Source organism: Canis lupus, chromosome 21, assembly GCF_003254725.2.
Source record: "Canis lupus dingo isolate Sandy chromosome 21, ASM325472v2, whole genome shotgun sequence".
NCBI lineage: Eukaryota > Metazoa > Chordata > Mammalia > Carnivora > Canidae > Canis > Canis lupus.
This window is the reverse complement of record NC_064263.1, coordinates 44,010,985-44,031,503: the sequence shown is the minus strand read 5'-3', so window position 1 is coordinate 44,031,503 and position 20,519 is coordinate 44,010,985.

Sequence of the window (20,519 nt, the reverse complement as noted above, 5' to 3'; positions counted from 1 at the left end):
GAGGGTTCTGAGTAAGGGTTGTCAGGGCCCTCTGACTCATCTCCAGGCCCATTAAGTAGAGTACAGGGAATAGGTCTTGTGTCAGTCACAGAGGCCTTCATGTGCAGACCCTAGGTGCCTGCCTGTAGGGCTCCTCATGTCCCGGTTAGTATCTGGCCATGAATTACCTGGGGGAAGGGTGCAGTGGGAGCAGAGAATCAGGTGGACCAGTAGGCTCTGGGTAGGCAGGCAAGCAGCTGTTCCCCACTGGGACTCCTGGAAGCACTGTAGAATGGGCCAGTTTGGGCATAGTCATGGCTTCCATGGGGGGATGGTGGCACCCAGAAGCCAATGGCTAGAAGGCACACATGCCCTACCCACAAAAGGCACTGTGTGGCTGTGGGCCCGGAAGCCCCGTTGTCACACTTACATTGCCTTCTTTCTGCTGATCAAACTTTGAGATGAAAGGTTCTAGAAGCCTCTCGAGAAGCCTTCTCTTCATGACACCATGGAGCCTGAGTGATTGCAGCATGGGCCTGTCCAGCCACTGGGAAATGGCTATCTTGGTGGCAACCTCTATTAGGAAAGTCCAAAGCAGGGGATCTGTGGGTAAAGGACCCACAAGATACCACACTCCCTCCCTGAGCTGAACAAGATCACCACTTTTAACATGCAAACTAACCAGATTTCTGAGGTCTATTTTGGCCACTAAGCAAGCCCCACTGAGGCACCACATTCTTTTTCAATGAAGGCATGAGTCTCAACAACCTTTTGTACTATGAGCATTATCAGCACCAGAGAACTTCTTAGAGCTAATAATAGTTATGAGGCACAAGTTAGCTCAGGGATTTCTTAGCTTTATTGGATTTCTAATTTGACCCACTGGGTGAGCTTAGCCAGGGTATGTGGAGCTAAACTGAAGGACCAGTGGTCCGCTGTAAACAACCTGCCAGCACTCTTCTCCACCCAGACTCAGTGCTTCCCCACTCCTCGCCCTTCCCTTCCCTTCTCCAAACCCCCCAAGTCCATGAAAAGTCGGGCACCTTGTTACATTGTCCTCAGGAGGAAGACAGGCCCCTCACACACCTCCCCTACCAGCCGTGCTGCCTCTCATCAGACCCTCCTGGTGTGTGCTGTTCCGTGGCATGGTGAGAAGGAGAAGTAGGAAAAGTGCTCTGGGCTGGTAGAGAGGTGGGTGTGAAAAATGAGACATGAAAGAATGTGGCATTTTATAAAATGGAAATATATGTTTTATAAAGGTCTTGTTCCACTTCATATGCTTGTATATGCAGCTGGAATAGAGGATTCAAGGGAGAAAGGAGGGGGAGGTGACTATGAAGGGATGGGTGAGTTCACCTCAGGAAACATTCTACTGTGATCGAGATGTCAGTGTGGCCTTTCAAACCACAGAGCTTCAGGAAAAGCCTCCAAATTATAGATACTAAATATTTTAAAATATACTATCTAATTTCATCCTTATAACCTTCCTGTAAGGATCATAGTGTACAGATAGTATAATACATTTTTATAACAAGGGAAAATTAGAGGTCCCAGAAATGTGTGGCCCACCTGACCTGCTCACAGCCACATAGCTAGTAAATGTTAAATCCGGAGTCCGGCCCAAGTCCCCACAGTTAGGAGCCACTATCTATCCACTGTCTCCTATTACGTTCCTCTTCCTAAGTCTGATACCGGTTTGGGGAGGTCTCTCTGACTTTGAGGGCATGGTAAAAGGCAGTTTTTTCTAAATACTAGAAAGCAACTCTACAAGTCTCTTATTAAAATTAGGGATTCTGTTCTGATGAGGATGGGAAGATAGGCTTAAACTCAAAGGATCTGCTGTCCCATTTCATTTCCATTGCCACCTTTGGTTATATTCTCTATGGGTCCTCCTTTATCCCAATAGTTCCCATTGGACTATTAGGAATAATGGCCGCACCAGTTATTTCTGATTACCTAAGCACTGCTTCCTTCTCTTCTCTTGCCCAAGTAAAATTATTTAAGCTCTCTGGGCCCACAAGAGTAATTACATTTAGTAACCTTTTATTAGAGGCTCATTGGTTCTTTACAAATTCAACTGGATGTACTTATAAAGGAGGCGGAGCAGTTGAGAAGGCAATGACCTTCAGATTTTTTTGGCCATGACCTATAGTAAGAAAAATATCTTAAGGGCACCTGGGTGACTCAGTGGTTGCGCATCTGCCTTTGGCTCAGGTCATGATCTCGGGGTCCTGGGATCAAGTCCTACATTGGGTTCCCCACATGGAGCCCGCTTCTCCCTCTGCCTGTGTCTCTGCCTCTCTCTGTGTGTCTTTCATGAATAAATAAATAAAATCTTTTTTAAAAAAGAGAGAAATATGTTAAATCATAATCCACTGTATGCACACACCAATACTATTCAGAGAAATCGCAGAAAAATAAAAATAATTAAAAAATAAAAAATAAAAATAATGATGAGTGCTTACTATGTGTCAGGTGACATGCTAAGTGCTTTATATACACCAATTTCTTGAATTTTCTCAATACCATTATTAACTGTAATGTTAACTGAGGCATGGAGAGGTCAGGTAAGTTATACAAGGTCTTGCAGTTGGCCAATGGTGGATCCAGCATCAGAACTCAAACTCTGGCTCCAGAGTCTGTGCTCCCAGACATTACATGATGTTGCTACACACACACACACACACACACACACACACACACACACACGTTGTATAGAAGACCACTGTGTGTGATGCACTTGTATATTTTCTATTTTGCATTGTGTAACGCAAGTTGAGATGCACAAAATTAATTTCATAAGCACCCAGGTCACCTGTATGACACACAGAAGTGGATAGAGCCCCTGGTATTGCACAGTGCAGTGTAGTGACCCTGACGCTAATGGGCGGACACCTGAAGCTTGTACAACTCTGGCCCAGTATCTAAGGGCTTCCAAATCAGACTGAGCTCACCTATACTATCGATTTAGCTGTGTCTTAACTCTGTCATCTTAACAGTCATATTTAAGCTGCAACTTTCATGAGTATTTATCCCACAGGTTTAATAAGAGAATTAAATCATTTAATTAATTCATTCACTTAATTAAATTCTTTCATTTAATTAAAAACCTAGCAGAAAACCCCAGCTATATCCATTCTCAAAAATGGAGGGGATGCTGTTTTGTTTATGATTTTTGGCATGGTCTTAATTTGATTCAATACAACAGGGAATTTTGATATTAGACTTGGTCAAAGATTGAAGGAGCTACCTCAGGATCTTCACCTGCAGGTTTGAAGCAGAAACTGTAATCACAGGGCGAAGCTGTTTTACTAGGGAGTCATGCATTAGATGAGGTTGGATTTGAACTAGAGACTCTGAAGATACCAGTGAGTGAGGGATGCACCAGAACTAGCCCCATATCCCCTGGCATCTTCAGCCAATAGGGAGGCTCCAGGTAAGCTCTTTCGTATCCTGAGGTGTCATGCCCCCCTCAATGCCAGCATCTGTGGCAAGTGAATGAACTTGACTCATGAGAAAATGCTGAGAGGTGAGCTATTCTTAGACTTGATCGTGTTCCAAGGGCAAGCTTAACCACTATTTAGCTGATGAACCTAGACAAGTCCCTTAGCAAATCTCAGACTCAGTTTTCTCATATGTAAAATAAGATTTGTCTAGTCTCCACAGAGCTTTTGTGGGAGTTTACAGATAATAATTATTACAGACAAGGAAGCTGAGATGGTTAATTAGTTTTCCGAGAATGGAGAGCTAGTAAAATCACAGCTCTCTATTTTAGAAATATTTATTGAATAGCTGTTATGTGTAAGGAGTGGTGTTTTATTTTATTATTTTATAGAGTATTTATTTATTTATCTGAGAGAGGGAGAGGGGGAAGCAGACTCCTCCGACTTGGAGCTTGGTCCTAGGACCCTGGGATCATGACCGGAGCCAAAGGCAGAAGCTTAACCCAGGTTAAGTGATTTTAAAAGATCGCGCATAATGCTAACTAAATAGTAGTCACTTAATACAGTTTCTTTTCTTTCCCTTCTTTGTCACAAACATCTCAACTCAACTATGGTTCAAAGGCCCTGGGTGGTGGGCCACCAGGTGATTTACCAGGTGGCAGATTTCTCAATCTCCTGTTCTGGACTGAGTTTATATTGGAAAGTGCCTGAGGCCTCCAACTGGAGACTCCTCTTTTTTTTTTTTAAAAAAAAAAAAAAAAAAAAGATTTTATTTATTTATCCACGAAAGACACAGAGAGAGAGAGGCAGAGACATAGGCAGAGGGAGAAGCAGGCTCCAGGCAAGGAGCTCGATGTGGGACTGGATCCTGAGACCTCGGGATCACTCCCTGAGCCAGGGGCAGGTGCACAACCGCTGAGCCACCCAGGCGTCCCTGGAGACTTCTCTTGAGTCATCATTCCATTTAGTAAAAAGATAAACAAAAGAAAGGAAATTGTGGTTCAATGTGAACTTTATATAAAATAATACTGCAGCATTTTCCTAAAGCAACTGTCAGAATCTTTTCATTAATCTAGATGGCAAATTTTCATAATTTAAGAAGCTCCCACTCTAGGATATCTTTTCCCTTTTTGAAAAGGGCATATCTCCAAACAAAGAATGATGGAGCTTGTGAAAATTAAACCTCTCACAAAATTTTATGGAAGAGAATGTTTGCCACATCAGCTTATTTTATACAGCAAAACACTGGAATAATTTGCATGTCCAACAATTAGAGATTAATTAAATCGTGGGATGTGTTATGTTTCTGGTACATTCAAGATAATCAGTAAATATTCATTGAGTGAATATATAAATATTTAGAGGTACTCCTCATGTCTGAATTATGAAAATTTATGAGTTATGAAAATATGAAATTATCTGAAATTGGAATTTACTATATATTACATGTATTACATAATGTATATGCAATATAATAATATATGGGCATGTATAGGTCCAGATGTTTGGATAATGAGTGCTTTCTATATCTTCTTTGGACTCTTCAGATTTTCAACAATGAATTTTTACATGGGATATAAAGAAAAGTAGCATTTTTTTTTTTAAAGAAGGTGAACTTATAAAAATCCATAAGTCCACCAAAACCTATAACCTCACTGGCAGTTTGGTTCAGTATTTTAGAAATCATTAAAAAAGGTTAACCTAAAAAAATAAATAAACAGGGTTAACTTCTCATTATTTCATATAATATATTTACACATATATTTTTGGACTTTTTAAAAAGCATAGTGTTTGGCCATCTTGGATACATTTTTGACATTCTATATCACTCTTCACTGCCTTAAACTAGCTATGTGTCCCTCTTTTACCTTACTTGTCTGCCCCCTATAGTCGTGACCCCTATTGGACCTCAGTTAAGTACTCTGAGATTTAAGAAAGCGGAATTATATACTCAAATCCTGTAGTCTTCATCTACAGGCATGCAAAGGAACTTATTGTTCTAGCTCACACAAATGTTTTCAACCCAAATCATCAAATACTCTGACTGCCTACCATGACCCAGGAAGTGCACCAGGCAATGCTGCTCCAACAGTGTATAAATGAGGACCTCTGCCTCTGAGAGACTTAAGAGCTAAGGCAAGATATATATAATTTCACTTTAATGTGGTAAGTGAATATAATCAGCATACACAGGATGCTATGTGATGCAAACACAGCAGAAGCCCAGAGGAAGGAATTCAAAACAAGCTTTCTGGAGGAAAAGATGCTGGAGTTGAATCCCAAATAATCATAAATAACCCAATGACAATAAGTGGGTTGAATGCAAAATGAAAACATTTTGCAAAAAATGAGGCATTCACAATGTAATCCTGGGCACATACGACCATCCCAAGACAGGGATGTGGTTCAGGAAAAACAAACAAAACTTTGAGAGAGTATTGACCGTTAATGTTTTATTCCAATTGAATGTGAGGTGTCAGGACTGGCCACAGAAGCTCAGAAGAAACAAACAAAATGTTCCAGAAAGCCACAAGGTGCCCAACAGGGCTTTGTGAGGTGGAAGATGGGGTGTTGTCTTCACAAAGCCAAGTCGTCCGACGTAGATGTCACACAAGGATGCTAGTTCTGCTGCCACCCTTTGGTCCCTGCCCAGCTGCTTGTTGAGGGCTGCAAGGTCACCAGCAGTGGGCTGTGTAATTGTAACCCCCCCATTTCACATGGTTGAGGATCACTCTACGAGGCCATGCACCCTCTGGACAGACACTATGCAGCTTTGACTTACACTGCTTTCACCCCAACACATAGAAGAGTACCTTGCGCGGAGTTAGGTTCCATGCAGAATAGTAAATATTTGTTAAATAATAGACGAGGGAACAAATGAATTAAAAATCTGAGACCAAACAATAATAACTGACAGACTATCAGGCACAATGTTTCTCAGTAGAATGGAATAGTAGTTCCAATGAATATTAATACATACTGGCTAAGAAAGCAACAGAGAGGCAGGGAGAGGGATGGAGGGAGGGAGAATTTTAACTAGTTTTGAGGTGAAAAGTGGGCTTAAACAAATTTCAGTATATTTTTTCATTGTAAGAAATATTGAAAATCCAAATTATGCATTATGTAGTGTTTTCCAGACTTATTAAACCAACCGCCTCTGACTTTAAGAGTAGATTAAGGGGACACTGGCCCACAAAACAGAACTGATTGACATTGGCAGAGCATAACATAATTGACAGAGTCTGGTCCTCTGGATTAGTGCTTCTCAATCAACTAAAATTTTTGTTAAGATGAAGGTTCTGGTTAAGTAGGTCTGCAAGAGACCTAAGATTCTGCATGTCTAACAAGCTCCTTAGTGATGCTAATGCCATTATGTTCAGGAAATCAATCTGTCCTCTGAATAGTCTAAGGGAAAAGAAAGAAGAGAATCAAGCATCTCTCCTGTTTTCTGACCTGACCAACTGGGCAGTGTTGGTGCATTCACGGAGATGGAAAATCCTGACTGAGGAATCAGTGTGAGGACAGAAATGGATTTTTATTTTCAACACATTGATTTTGAGCATTAGGTACTCAAGGGAAACGTGGTGGTGGTGGCTGGATCTACAACTCACTGGGACCAGGACCGAAGGTGTGAATTCAGGAGTGAATGGCATTGAGATAATATTAAACCATGGGGCTGATTGATATTATCTATGAATAGATAGATCAAGAAGGGGTTTGAAAATTAAGGGATCTGACTTTTGAGGGTTAAAAGAAGAGGTGGTCTCAACGAAGAATAAGAATGGATAAATGAGGTGGAGGGAAAGCAAGGATATTAAGGGGTCCTGAAATCCAAGAGATGAAAGCGTTTTAAACAGTGATCAATGGTGAAAAATACTGCTGAAGATAATGGATCCTTGCACTTGGCAAGATTGAAAATGCCATTATTAGTTATCTATTAGTTATCTATTGCTTAGTTATCTATTACTACATAACAAAGTACCCTGAAACCTAATAGCTTAAAACAATAAATATTATTTTTACACAGTTTCTGGAGCTCAGGAGTCTAACAGTTCAGCTGGCTGGTTCTGGCTTACGGTCTCCTATGAGGCTGCTGGGGCCTTAGTCCTCTGAAAGTTCTTGGCAGAGGATCTGCTCTCCTGTTCACTTATGTGGACATTGGCAGGCCTTCGTCCCTTGCTACCTGTTGGCCTGAATCTTGAGTTCCTCACCATGCGGATTGCTTTCCATATGGGCTGCCCAAATGTCCTCACGAGATAGTTGGCTCCTCCCAGAGTGAGTGAGAGAAACAGAGAACACACATGGCCAACATGAAAGCCTCTACCACCCAATCTCAGAAGTGACGCACCATAACTTCTTCTATGTGTTGTCTGTCAAAGGGACCAAAGTTGGGACAATGCAGAAGGATGTATAGATACAACCCAAATAGTAGTATGTGGGAGTCATGGAGGACCACTTCGGAGGCTGGCTGCCACAGTGACTTTTCCAGACCTATTCAGTGCTATGTTGGGGCAACTAGAGTGCCAGCAATAGAAGGTAAAAGAAGTAGAGACAAATAATATGGATAAAGCTCTTATGATGTTCAACGGAAGAAGGGAGCCCAATAATGGAGTGGTGACTGAAAGAAGATGTAGAATCAAAAAAGATTTATATTGTTTTCCTCTTTCTTGAGCATCCTCAGTAGGATTTATCCAGTAGAGCAAGTTTTAGAGGTTTGAAGTTAGAGGAACAAAACACTTGCTTCAGAAAGTATTGGATCAGTTGCCAGCAGAGGTGGGTTCTAGCCCTTGGACTGTCACTAGCTAAATAGCCTTGGGCAAATTACTTTACTTCTTGGAACTCCGCTAAATGATGAAATGTAAATGATAATGCACCTGCTTCAAAGGCTCTTAAAAGGCTAAATTGATATGATGTAGGTGAAAGTGTTTCATGAGCTGGGACAGAGCTCTCCTGATGTGAAGGAAACCAGCAGCTACTCACCCCTTAGTTTTTACCAGTAGTCACTTCCCAAAGAGAAATTTGGCTTTGTCCAAAGGAGCTCCCTCTGCATGGAAGAGCTGTGTGTTGATCATCTAAGTTTTAAATTAAAAAAAAAAAAAAACAGTTGTAGTTCATGGTTTTTTATTCATCTTGCAAAGGAACTACATATGCTTCCAGAATCTTTTATGGAGAAAAAATTCAGACCCACCATGGCTCGATTTCCAAAATGTAGCTAAAGAGCACGATTCACGGGCCACTGACCAAAGGCTCTGCAGTTCATTTACTCTCAATCATTGCTGAAAACATGTTAGACTCGTCTGAGATACTATAGAAAAATACCTTTTTGTGGGATTCAGTTGCAGAGGCTGTGATTTAATTTATCTGGGATGGCGTGTGTTCAGTGGTGTTTTCTTAAGGTGCCTCACGTGTTTCTAATGTGCAGTCAGGGCAGGAATCACTGTTCGAAGTTGTGTATTATCTACCTCTGCTCTGAGCTGGGTCCCCAGAGTCTCACTCCTTTGCTGCATCATATCATTCAACTTCAAATTCTCTCTGGGAAATTTTAAGGGGTTTTAATGCGCTCATAATTGCAATGATGGCTGCGAGCCTACACTGAGAGTCATTACGTGAAACAGTTCTTTTAGAGAAAAGATTTTGCTCATTATATTACAAGGGATCCTTTATTTAAAAAAATGGGGGGAAATGTGTTCTTTTGATACCAGGTAAAAAACTTGCTTTTCTGAAGCCGCTGGTTCATTTTCTGTCTTTTGACCATTCTGAACCACATGGACAGCAATGTTCCTCTCTGCCCACTGGTTGCTGGAAAGCTTGAAGACAACTTTGCTCTACATCCAATGTAAGAGGCAAATCATTACTGTATTAAACTCAGTTTTCATCCCAACTGGATTTCCTACCCGTCATTTTTTTCTGCCTCAATTTTCTTCTCTAAAGTCTCTGCTTCTCGAAAACGTATGTGCTATTCTGTCTCAAATCTTTCTGAGAACAAGGTGGCCTATGTTCAAACCAATTGATAGACTAAAAATAATTTAAATGGAAGGTTCTATTCTTTAGGTTATAAGCTAAAATATGATTGGATGTTCTTCTTTTCATGAAGATGATCCATCCTCCAATTTCAGAAGGAAATTTGGATGGCTTAAGTGTTTTTAAAGTCTTCAGTCTCTAGTCACTTTGAAAGCACAAGCATAGCAGCTTTGTAGAACAAAGGGCAACGATGTAACTCAGAGACAGTCTATGAGAGGCCAACAGACTCTTCCTTGACCTCATCTTTCTTTTACATCCTTCCCAAGGAAGTTTTGTCCTTTGAAAGTGTGTTCTACATGTTGAAAAGGACAGAATATTTTCCACAAGAAATAAGCCTAGTAGAGATACAAATCTCTCTTTCTCTCTCTTTGATGAGCACTTAATACATCTGCTGTCTCTTTCTGCTCAGGGGAATTTTCTTTCAGAAGTGAATTTTAAAATCGAGTTCTAATCCAATTGAGTCAGACTATCTGGAAGGAAGACCTTGGGTTAAGTCTGTTCCATATTAATGTGAAGAAATAACTGGCTCACCACCAGATTTCCAAGCAAAGTAGCCAACATGGGAGCATTGAGCTGCTTTCAGATAATTTAATGATCCTGTGTGTGTGTGTGTGTGGTGGGGTGGCTAGTGGAGGATTACGCTAGCATTTTCAATATCCCACCAGCTTTTTAATTCATGTCACTGAAATGACCTACAGTCCCAGTGTAAACCAAATGACATCGTAATCCAGGAAGCTTCAATGCCTGTGTTTATGTAACATGTCTCTGAGGTATGCTGAGTTAAATCTCAGGAGTTTTAAGAAAAGCAAATCACAGCCTCATGCCTTAGAAATCTTCCAGAATTAAGAAAAAAAAATTCTCACTTTGCATTCTATTTTGGCCAAATAGAAGGCTGCCTGGCTTGGTGAATGAGCAGGGAACCTCTTACCATGTATCATCTAACTAGTACCTGCCAAGAAAGCTGTGTTCACCTTTTTCTAATTGCCAACCTTTCCTTGTTTCCCTCTGCTTTTGCTCCCCCCGGGTGTCCTCAGTCAGGTGTCAAGTGCAGGATTCCAGGTGCTCTCTACCACTGCTCTATGTGATGTGTGATGAACACCCAGAGGGCTGCCAAGGTCTTCTGGGGAGTGTGGGGGGCTGCCCGAGGGTCTCAGGAGCTGCCAGATGCAAGGAGCAACCAAGACACCCTAACTGAAAATTGCATCCTCTCTCTTGTTAATGCTTTGACTCTAAATCAGGAAAGCCAAATTTCTTTTCATATTAATATTAAAAGAGCACCCATAAATCCATCTCTTTTTTTTATATCTGTCCTATTAGGGTTATGAATATCAAGTGTTTTTTTGTTAATCATTTACCATTTTTTTAAAAAAAAGATTTTATTTATTTATTCATGAGAGACAGAGAGACAGAGAGAGAGAGAGAGAGAGAGAGAGAGAGGCAGAAACACAGGCAGAGGGAGAAGCAGGCTCCATGCAGGGAGCCCGACATGGGACTCGATCCTGGGTCTCTAGGATCACGCCCTGGGCTGAAGGCAGGCGCTAAACTGTTGAACCACCAGGGATTCCCCAATCATCTACCATTTGATAGTCCACTTTCCACTTTGCCTGTTTGAATACCTAATATTTCCACACTTTCCTATGTGTTATTCGATTCTAATTTTTCAATTTAAGTTTGAAAATGCACAATTTTTGTAGAATTCTAACCAAATGCTAATTCTATCCATTTTTATAGGCAATGAGCATTCCTACTGGTCACAATTCTGTTTTGAAAAATGACCAGGGAAATAATCAGTAAATACATTAAGTTGATAAGGAACTGATAAGTATTGTTGATTTCATGATGCTATTTATTGGTCCTCTGCAAAAAAAAAAAAAAAGTTTGTTTCTACTTACAAAAGAAAGGAAATATATAAACAAAGTAAAAAAACACTTATCTGAAACTAAGTAGCTGAATTTTGATTGCTTAAACAATGACCTATAATTCTATGTTTTTCAGACTGTTCTCCATTTGAAATATGATGCATATTTTTCCCATTTTTTTCTCAGTTAATTTGAGTGGCATTCAAGTATCAAGGTGCTGGCCACCTTTTCCAAATGGAAAGGTGATTGGTCATAGAAAGACTTTGTAGTCAAGTGACATTGGAGCTACATCCTGAATGAAAGAAAGCTAGTCATACAAAGACTTGGGTAATGTGCATCCCAGTGGATGGTCAACCACTATAACACAGGCCCTTAGGTGATGCAGAGTTTCCTCCTGTGAGAGTCAGAAGGAGGACTACAGGTGTATAAGCAAAGGGCGATAGGTGATAGGTAGGTAGAAAAGAAAAGGTTTCTTTTCTTTTGGAAAGAGACAAGGGACAGTGGAGAAGTAAAACCCATGGGATGAGGTCTGGGTTTTATTCCACGAGCCAAGGAAAACGATATGCAGGTAAAATTTTCTAACGCATCCCTCAGATAAACTCTATTATCTAGGGTCCCAACAGAAGGCAGAAGTATTCAGTAGGCATATTGTCGCCATTTGGTGCAGGCAACAGTTTGATTGTGATACCACTGCGTGCCATGCATTACTAGCATTCAATTTGCCCCTGGCAAGGTGTCCAACTCTGCATTCAAACTCAAGGACATTTCCAAACCTATCTGCGATGTCATCTTGGATGGTGTGGGTTTTGGTACCGAGTGCTATAGTTCTAAGAGGAGAAATAAATCATACTAGCACTTTTCATGGAAAGAATTTGCTATAAAGATGGTCAACTAGATATTCAGCCAACGAGGTGACGAAAAGGATAAAAGAAGATCGTTGTAAAGACTGCAGGAAGCAGCTGCACTGATTGGAGTGAAGGACGACTGCAAGAAGTTGGACTTATTAAAGTGGAGTGGAAACTCTGAGAACTGTTGCTGGGTTGTGCCGGGAGTGCAAGTTGATTCTTCTCACTCTTGAAAAGCTATGGGGGTACCAAGGGTCCCCATCATAAAGCAAAGCTCAGAAGATGCTGAAAGACTGAGGCAGATCAGCTGCCCCAGGAACATAACGCAGGGCAAATCGGTACAGCAGATGAGAGATACTCACCATGGTCCCCCACCCCCTAAGCCGAGCACCAAGAACTCTCCCCAAATTAATTGACCACCCTCCTTTTAAAGCTTCCCTAAGGGTTCCACATTGACCCCTTCAATTCATGTCATTCTGCTTATGCTGAGCCTTCTCCCAGCCCTAGGGCACACAGGTTGTCTGAGAAGGCCTGGCTGGTCACTGGCCTCAGAATGTCCCTAGGACCAAAACATGGCCTTTCCCTTCTCACTGCTCTCATCCCCTCTGCTCATCAGTTTATTAGATTAGCACTGTTGCACTGACTGCGAACCAGAAAACACTTGATTTAGCCTCAGGAGGTCATTTCAGGTAACTAACTCAAATATCTAACACCTGATTCTTCATCTTTGGAGAAGATTTCATAATCTACTTCTCCTTTTATGGGGCCTGGGAGCTACTGGGAATTTTAGTTATGGCCTAGGCAAATTTTCATGCCTATCGGTGCATATGTTATCATTAGCACAGCGTGCTCTGTCTTTGGTCTACACTCAATATCATCACAAGAGTCTATGTGTTTCTGAACCTGGACTGGCTTTCTCTTGAGAAGTCCAAAGTCTCAAGTACAAAGGTCCTTGAGAAACTTCTCAGAAGTTCTTGGGGCGTTAAGCATGAGCCGGTTATCAGCTCACAAACCTGCTCTCCCCATGTACAGCTTTCTAGGAGGAGGCAGGAAAAGGAAGAAGCAAAGAGATCAGAATATAAAATTTTCTTTTTCTTTTCTCTTCTTTTTAAAAAAATATTTATTTAAATTCAATTTGCCAGCATATAGTATAACACCCAGTGCTCATCTCATCTAGTGCTCTCTAGTGCCCAGAATATAAAATTTTCTAAGAAAAGAAACTCTGAGGTAGGCAATATTTTCCAAAAGAAAAGCGTGTATTGGGTTATCCTTAAAATTATCCAGAAAAGAAGTGTAGAACCAGAAATTCTGGTCTAACTGTCCAAATCACTCATACCCTTTCACCTACATTGTGCCACCTCCCCTGCAGGAACATCACATTGTGGACACTTGTCTTGGGTCTGACTTCCTTCATAGCTCAACTCTCTAGGGGAAAACCAGCCCAGATAAAAGTACTTGGCTATATGTGATGACTTAATATGCCACACATTTCCCTTTTTTTTTTTAAGATTTTATTTATTTATTCATGAAAGACACAGAGAAAGAGAGATAGAGGCAGAGACACAGGCAGAGGGAGAAGCAGGCTCTATGCAGGGAGCCCGATGTGGGATTCGGTCCCGGGACTCCAGGATCATGCCCCAGGCCAAAGGCAGGCGCTAAACCACCGAGGCCCCCTAGGGATCCCCCACACATTTCCCTTTTATGTTTTTTTCTTTTTTTCTTTTAAGCCACAACGAAGATTGCAGTGGAAATGACTTTCGTCTATGAGTTCTTTAAAGCTGAGATGTTGCTAAAGTCTTAATTTGTAGGAGGCCTAATTGCAATCCAAACCCTGGGTTGTGCTTAGAGAGACATCTGGACCAACAATGAGTGTTACTTGCAAGGATGCACCAGCTTCTGTTGATTTTTCATGCTGCTCACAGGTAAAGTCTATATTCAATTTGCAAGCTTTCTCTCAGCTCTGTGTTGATAAGGAGGCTTGTGATTTAATCTAACAGGGTAAGCAAAAGGTCTTCACGCCACAGATTAGAAATACAGCTTCCTTAAAGGAATGGGGAACTCAAGAGATAACCACCCTGAAATCTCCCTCTGCACAAGGTGTGCAAAACAGCAGTAGGCTTGCAGATGGAGCTCAGCCTAAAGCTTTAGGTAAGCAAGCTTACCTTTTCCATGTTTTCAAAAGGAAATCATTAAAAAGGAGGTGATGCAATAATAAAAAGGCTTCACTTTGGTTTGTAGTTATTTTGCACCCATTTTCTTTGTCTCTTTTTCAAAACCTCCCTGGATAATAGAGATTATTACAGTCAGACGCTTCGCTCTGGAAAATCGCTCTTAAAGGCTAACTAGAAAACTTCAAGCTCGGGAATCAAGAAACACCGTTTCTCGTGTTTTGTGAGTATCCTTTTCTTTTTATCTTTGTTTTGAAAAATATAATTTTGTTTGATTTTCATGAAAACCCTAGAAGGGGATGAAGAGAATATCATCCTCATTTAGAGATTTAAAAAAAAAAATGAAATTCACAGGTTATGATTAGATCAGAGATTAAGTGGCAAAGCTAAACTTTTGTCCAGAAGCCCTGGCCCGTGCTTTTCCCTTTATTAAGCTGCTGAAGGTGAACATCATTAGTTATCATCAAGGACATCATTACATCAATAGCTACAAGGAACCAAGAACTCACGGGGCAAAGTATTATTAAATACTCCTTTTATACAGACATATTTAATCTTCGCTAAAAACCACATGTGATGCTGCTTGGTTACAAGGTACATAAAAACCCCTCAAGAAAACTAACTGAATGTAACAATGTGGAACCTGAACCAGAAAGTCCTTGAAGTGGATAACTTATCTTTACCATAGAGCAGTAGTAAGGGTCAGAGTTTGGCATCAGATGCACCAGGGGTTGGATCACAGGTCAAGTGTCTACTCAATGTTTAACAACCCGGGGCCACTTGTTTCACCCACTTGAGCTCTCCTTTCCGCTCATCTGTAAGATGGACAAAGTACATCGCATTGCTTTGTTTTATGTATACTTGGTTCAAGCTAAGATCTGTGTTTCCCAAGATCCTCTTCACTATGTGGTTCCAGGTTACGGTTTGCCAAAAGAAGAACTTGCTTGGGATCAGGAATATGAAGTAAAGCAGAAGTCCTTACTTTTAGTAGATCACCACGATCAGACATGGCCGAGGATGAGTGTGGAGATGGAGATGTTTGGCAGTTTCAGCTTGTCCTTTCTCTCTTCCATTCCACATAGAACTCATTTTCCTAGTTACTGGCCCTGATGACCAACAGTAGCTGCAGGCCTACAACCAGGTGCTTGGCTATGGACTCACAAAAGCAATAGCTGCACAGGCATCGGCGTCGCATAGAGCTATCCCATTGCAGCCTGACTGGTGGCCCAAAGTGCTGGGCTTCGTGCACTGAACTGCAAGCTCTGGTGTGTCCATTTATACCAGTCCTTCAGGCTGACTGGTCGGTGCTGGTTTCTTGGTCTCCTCTTCCAGACTTTCATTCCCTTGGCTCCTCTCCTCGTTGTGTAAGGTCTAATTCATGTAACAACTGCCGCAATTCCTTAGGATTTATAATGACTTTGTTTTCCTGTCTTAGCTTTTAGTAACAGAAAGATCTCGATGTTTCCATTATATAAAGACTGAATAAGCCTGTATAATAAAACTTGGTATAAAGTAAAGGCACAATAGATGGTACTTGTGATCATTGTTATCTAAATGTTGTGTGAACTTCAACTCATGATGCTTTTCCTTCTCTTTGTGCTTCTGCTCTATTATGCTCCCTATAGCAACTGTCTTCTTTATAACTTCAGTTTGTACCTGGGGATATATTTCCATTTAGGCCTTCTTCAATTTCTTTCATCAACGTGCTATGATTTTCAGTTATCTTATGCAGAGTAAGTCATTACTTACTCCATAGAATCTGTTTGAACAACAGTTAAAAACCATTGAGAGAGAAAGAATGACTCCAAAAAACAAAGAAACTCATAAACCAAGCATGGCCCCAAGAACCACAAGACAAGATTGATTAGAATGTTGTAACCATGGATATTGTTGACTTGTTTCCAAATTCAAGTGGAAAGTATACACTATTTTTTTTTTCATTAATGTGCTATTAGCTTTAGGTGTTTTCCCCATAGGTATTCTTTATCAGATTAAAGAACTTCACATGTAGTTCCAATTTAATTTACAGAGAGATGTTAAAAATATCCTGAATAGATGCTGAATTTTATTTTTAAAAGCTTTTTTTGCAGGTGCCTAAGTGACTCAGTCAGTAAGCGTCTGCCTTCGGCTCGTGTCAGGATACCAGAGTTTTGGGATCAAGCCACAAGTTGGGCTCCCTGCTCAGCAAGGAGTCTGCTTCTCCCCCCTCCCTTTGCCCTCCACCCTACTCATGCAGTCTCTCTCTCTCTCTCTCTCAAGTGCATAAATAAAATCTTAAAAAAAAACTTATTTTGTATATATTGAAATGACCATATTTTTTTTCTCCTCAATTTTTTTTCTGTTAAAGTAGGGAATTCCACTGAGTGATTTTCAAATATTAATCCAATCTTGCATTCTGAGAATAAACCACACTTAGTCATAATATACTTGTCTTTTTATATATGCTGGGTTTTCATATGTAATTTTTTAAAATTAGAACTTCTCAAGATGAATGCTTATTGATTTTTCATTTATTATTCTTTTCTAATATGCACTTATGCAGTTCCCACTAAGTACTGCTTTAAACTGATACATCATATTTTCATTGTTTTATAATCATTTCAAAATATTTTGTAATTTTCTATTTGGTCTCCTCTTTCATCTGTTGGTAATTTAGGAGTATTTTACTTCAATTGTAAAGATTTGGCGATTTTCTTCTTATTTTTCTGTTATTGATTTCTAGTTTAATTCCACTATGGTCAGAGAAAATATTCTATGATTTTATCCTTAATTTTTTGTAAGCCTTCATTTGTGTCACAGCATTTAGTCTATTTTGGTAAATATTAGTGATACAGATTATTGGTACCTGAAGTTTATCACAATAAGTTTCAATAATGACTTACTGATTTCAGATTATCGTGATCTTTAATTAAGTTCCTAAGTAGAAGACCAGTAAAAACAAGTTTATAACTCTGGCTTACAAGATGAGTGTTTTATACTATGAGTTAGAACAGGTCTCTTAATTTTAGCTATTTCTTTGTTGTGGGTGGCTGTCCTGGGCATTTAGCAGCATTGTTGGCATCTATCCACTAGGTGCTACTACCAGTCCTCTGTCCCTCAATGGGACAACCAAATGTCTCCAAACATTGTTAAATGTCCCCTGAGGGGCAAAACCACCTCCTCTTGTGAATGACTGATCTACATAAAGAAACACGTTTTTATGAAACCAATGTACCTAGATAGATATATTTTTGTTATAAAATAGTTTGGGTTTTATTGTAAGGGCATGGCTGCATGTCCAACAATAATTACTATTTCTGGCTGAAAACATGTACACTAGTACTTACATGACGGAGCAAAGTAATAAACCAAAATAATTTAAGTAAAAACCTTTTTTTCTGTCATGAACAAGCTCTAGAATTCAAGATAATGTAAATATCAGTAAGGAATACCCATTGATCTCCAAGTGAAAATAAATGCTATAAAACAATTCTCCAGAGAAAGAGAGAGTTGACTTCGTGGAAACCAAACATTAAAATAAACCTGAATATGCAGGGTTTTTCTCTACTTCAGATTTGCCTGCAGATTTGGTCCTTTTTAAACAAACCCCCATGGTGAGTTTATTAAAATTAAAAGCTTGACTGTACCAGTATATATTTGGTTATAAGAAATAGAGCGATTTCTTAATTGCGAAGTACCACTTGTATCATCTTGGGAATATGTCTGAAGCCTTCCTCACTGAGGTATTGTATTAGAAAAGAGATCATTTCTATTTTCAAAATGTCAACTAGATGGTGCGCAACATACAATGATGCTCCAATAGCTATGAAACTTCAAACAAATGCAAGTAATCCTAATGTGTCATGGGTGGGAATCATGTGACACACGCTATTCTATGCTCTATGCCTAGGCAGACATCACAAACCAATATGGCACTGCTTTCCCAGGGAGCCTACATGAGTCCTCAGCATCCTTTTCAATAGAAGATTCCAGGAAGCTACCACCATTAGATCAGAACAAGAAAACTTTGGGTTATCTCTGCATCTCCATATATGGCCTTTAGATTCTTCTCCTCATACTCCACTTCATCTCATTTATTCAGTGATCTTCAAGAGGAATAAAAGAGAAAGGGCATCTGTTAACTCTCTAAAATAACGCAGATTCTCTGCTTGAGGATACAAGATGGACCACCAGGTTCGTGTGACAGTTTGAGAACCCTGTTCTGGACAGTGGTATAGCTACTACAGCTGGAGAGCAAATGGATTTCTGAATATACGTACACTTTTCTGGTGAGAGGCTATAGTATTTCCCCATATTTAAAGTAACCCTCCTCGCAATGTGAGTTGTGGATGCCAAGCATGGGAACACCTGTTTGTCTTGGCAGAAATTGATTGTGTTGCACAGTCTCACACAGAATCATCCAGCTCATAAATAGATTCAACGGCAGAATGTATGGAAACTCAGAGCATATCCAAGAGGAAAAGAGAAAATGGTGGAGGAGTGACTCAGAGATGAATACATCCAGGTAGCCTCCCCCGACAGAATGCCAAGTGCATGACAGAAAAGGGTAGAAAGAAAGCCTTGATTAAAGAAGAAAGACAAAGCAAAAACCCAACTTTTGCTCCAAATCAACACACATGTCTTCATTCAAGAATCATTTTAAAGCTGCATTTCTGTATCCTAATGCTCTTTTCTCTTATTTTACTAGGGATACTTTTCCTTTTTTTAAGAAATACAAGCCCAGAAACCAGCATATATTTTGTCCTGGAAATGACAAATTGTTAAGAGCCCCCGAGTACATCTTTAGCATTGTGAGGTGAAAACCCATTCTGCATTATTCCAAAATAACTGCAGCAGCTAAGAATTGAGGAAGTAACGCCTTAAACGCCTGGAAAATAAACGGGGAGAATTGTGAATTTTTTTAATGTGGAGTTTTTAGCCTGAGCTCAAGTTATAAATATCAGCAAATGTTCTATCGTGCTTTGTTGCACGCCTCTAGTGCAATTTGTTCAGTGCTTCGAGATATGAGACAGCCATATATTTTACTCTCACTGCTAGTAGCCAATTTGCAAGAAAGCAAGTAATATAAAAATGGCTATTTACTCTGTTACAAGTGGTACAGTCCATTATCACTCTCCACTGATGTCGTTACAAGGATAGCAAATCAATAATCAGTTCTCATTCCCTAACTGGGTAAACCATCTGCTTCTGTTATCATAAACCAGGCTCGATTTTTGAATGCAACCTTTAGTGCTGTGCTGGAAGCTGATTCATTTGATAAAACCACAGACATCACCAGGGGAAAATTATTCCTTAATTACCTTTCTCCAAAATTTAAATGGTTAAGTGCTAAGGAATTTCTTTGCAAAGAGGAGAAACCAAAACGACAAGGCATTGTAAATGCCATCAGCAGAGGACTTTGGCTACATGGTCAAATTACGGAGTCCATCTTGCACAGCTTTTTCTTTTCTTTTCTTTTCTTTTTTTTTTTTGCACAGCTTTTTCTGAATTAAGATGGCTCAAGTAAACATTAGCTTTATGTTTGTGAAGCCTCGGTTGGGCATTTTTTTTTCACAGCCTGTGGGATATTGTTTCTGGAGCAGACATTGAGATCAAGTACACACAATCCTGAAAACTAAGACAGAAATTGTATAGATTGCTGGTTAAAAAAAAAAAAAAAGTAATAAGAATAATAATGGCTCAAGCCCAAGAGTATGAAATAATTTCTTTGTTTTGCATAACTCAGTTTAATTGGTGATTCTTAGCCTCATTCCACCCAATACAGAAAGTGTCAACGCGTAACTTCCAAGTAGATGCACTACAATTCTATATTTTCTCAGTCAATTCACATTTTAAATCCTGTCATTCCCTCTCCCCAAACCCAGTCTACCCTTTGTTCTTGCCAGCGTTCATTACTGAATTCTGAGTGTCATCAATTACAAATGTGGAGGGGGGGCATCTGTGTTTGGATCTAATATTAGTATTGTTTTATGTTTTTAAGCATCCTTTTGGATGGTTGTTATAGCTTGTCTTGAGTGTGTTCTTTCAGGCAGGCGGTGCACAAAGATGGGGCATCAGAGGCATGAGGTGAGCCACTCTTTGTGATTTCTTGTCAAGCTCCCTTTATGTTTCAGGTTCTCCTTCTGGCTTGTGGACTCTTCCTCCAGCTTCTTCTGACCCCTTTCCATAGGCAGGGGGAGAATCCATTTCTGTTTGTGTCACTCT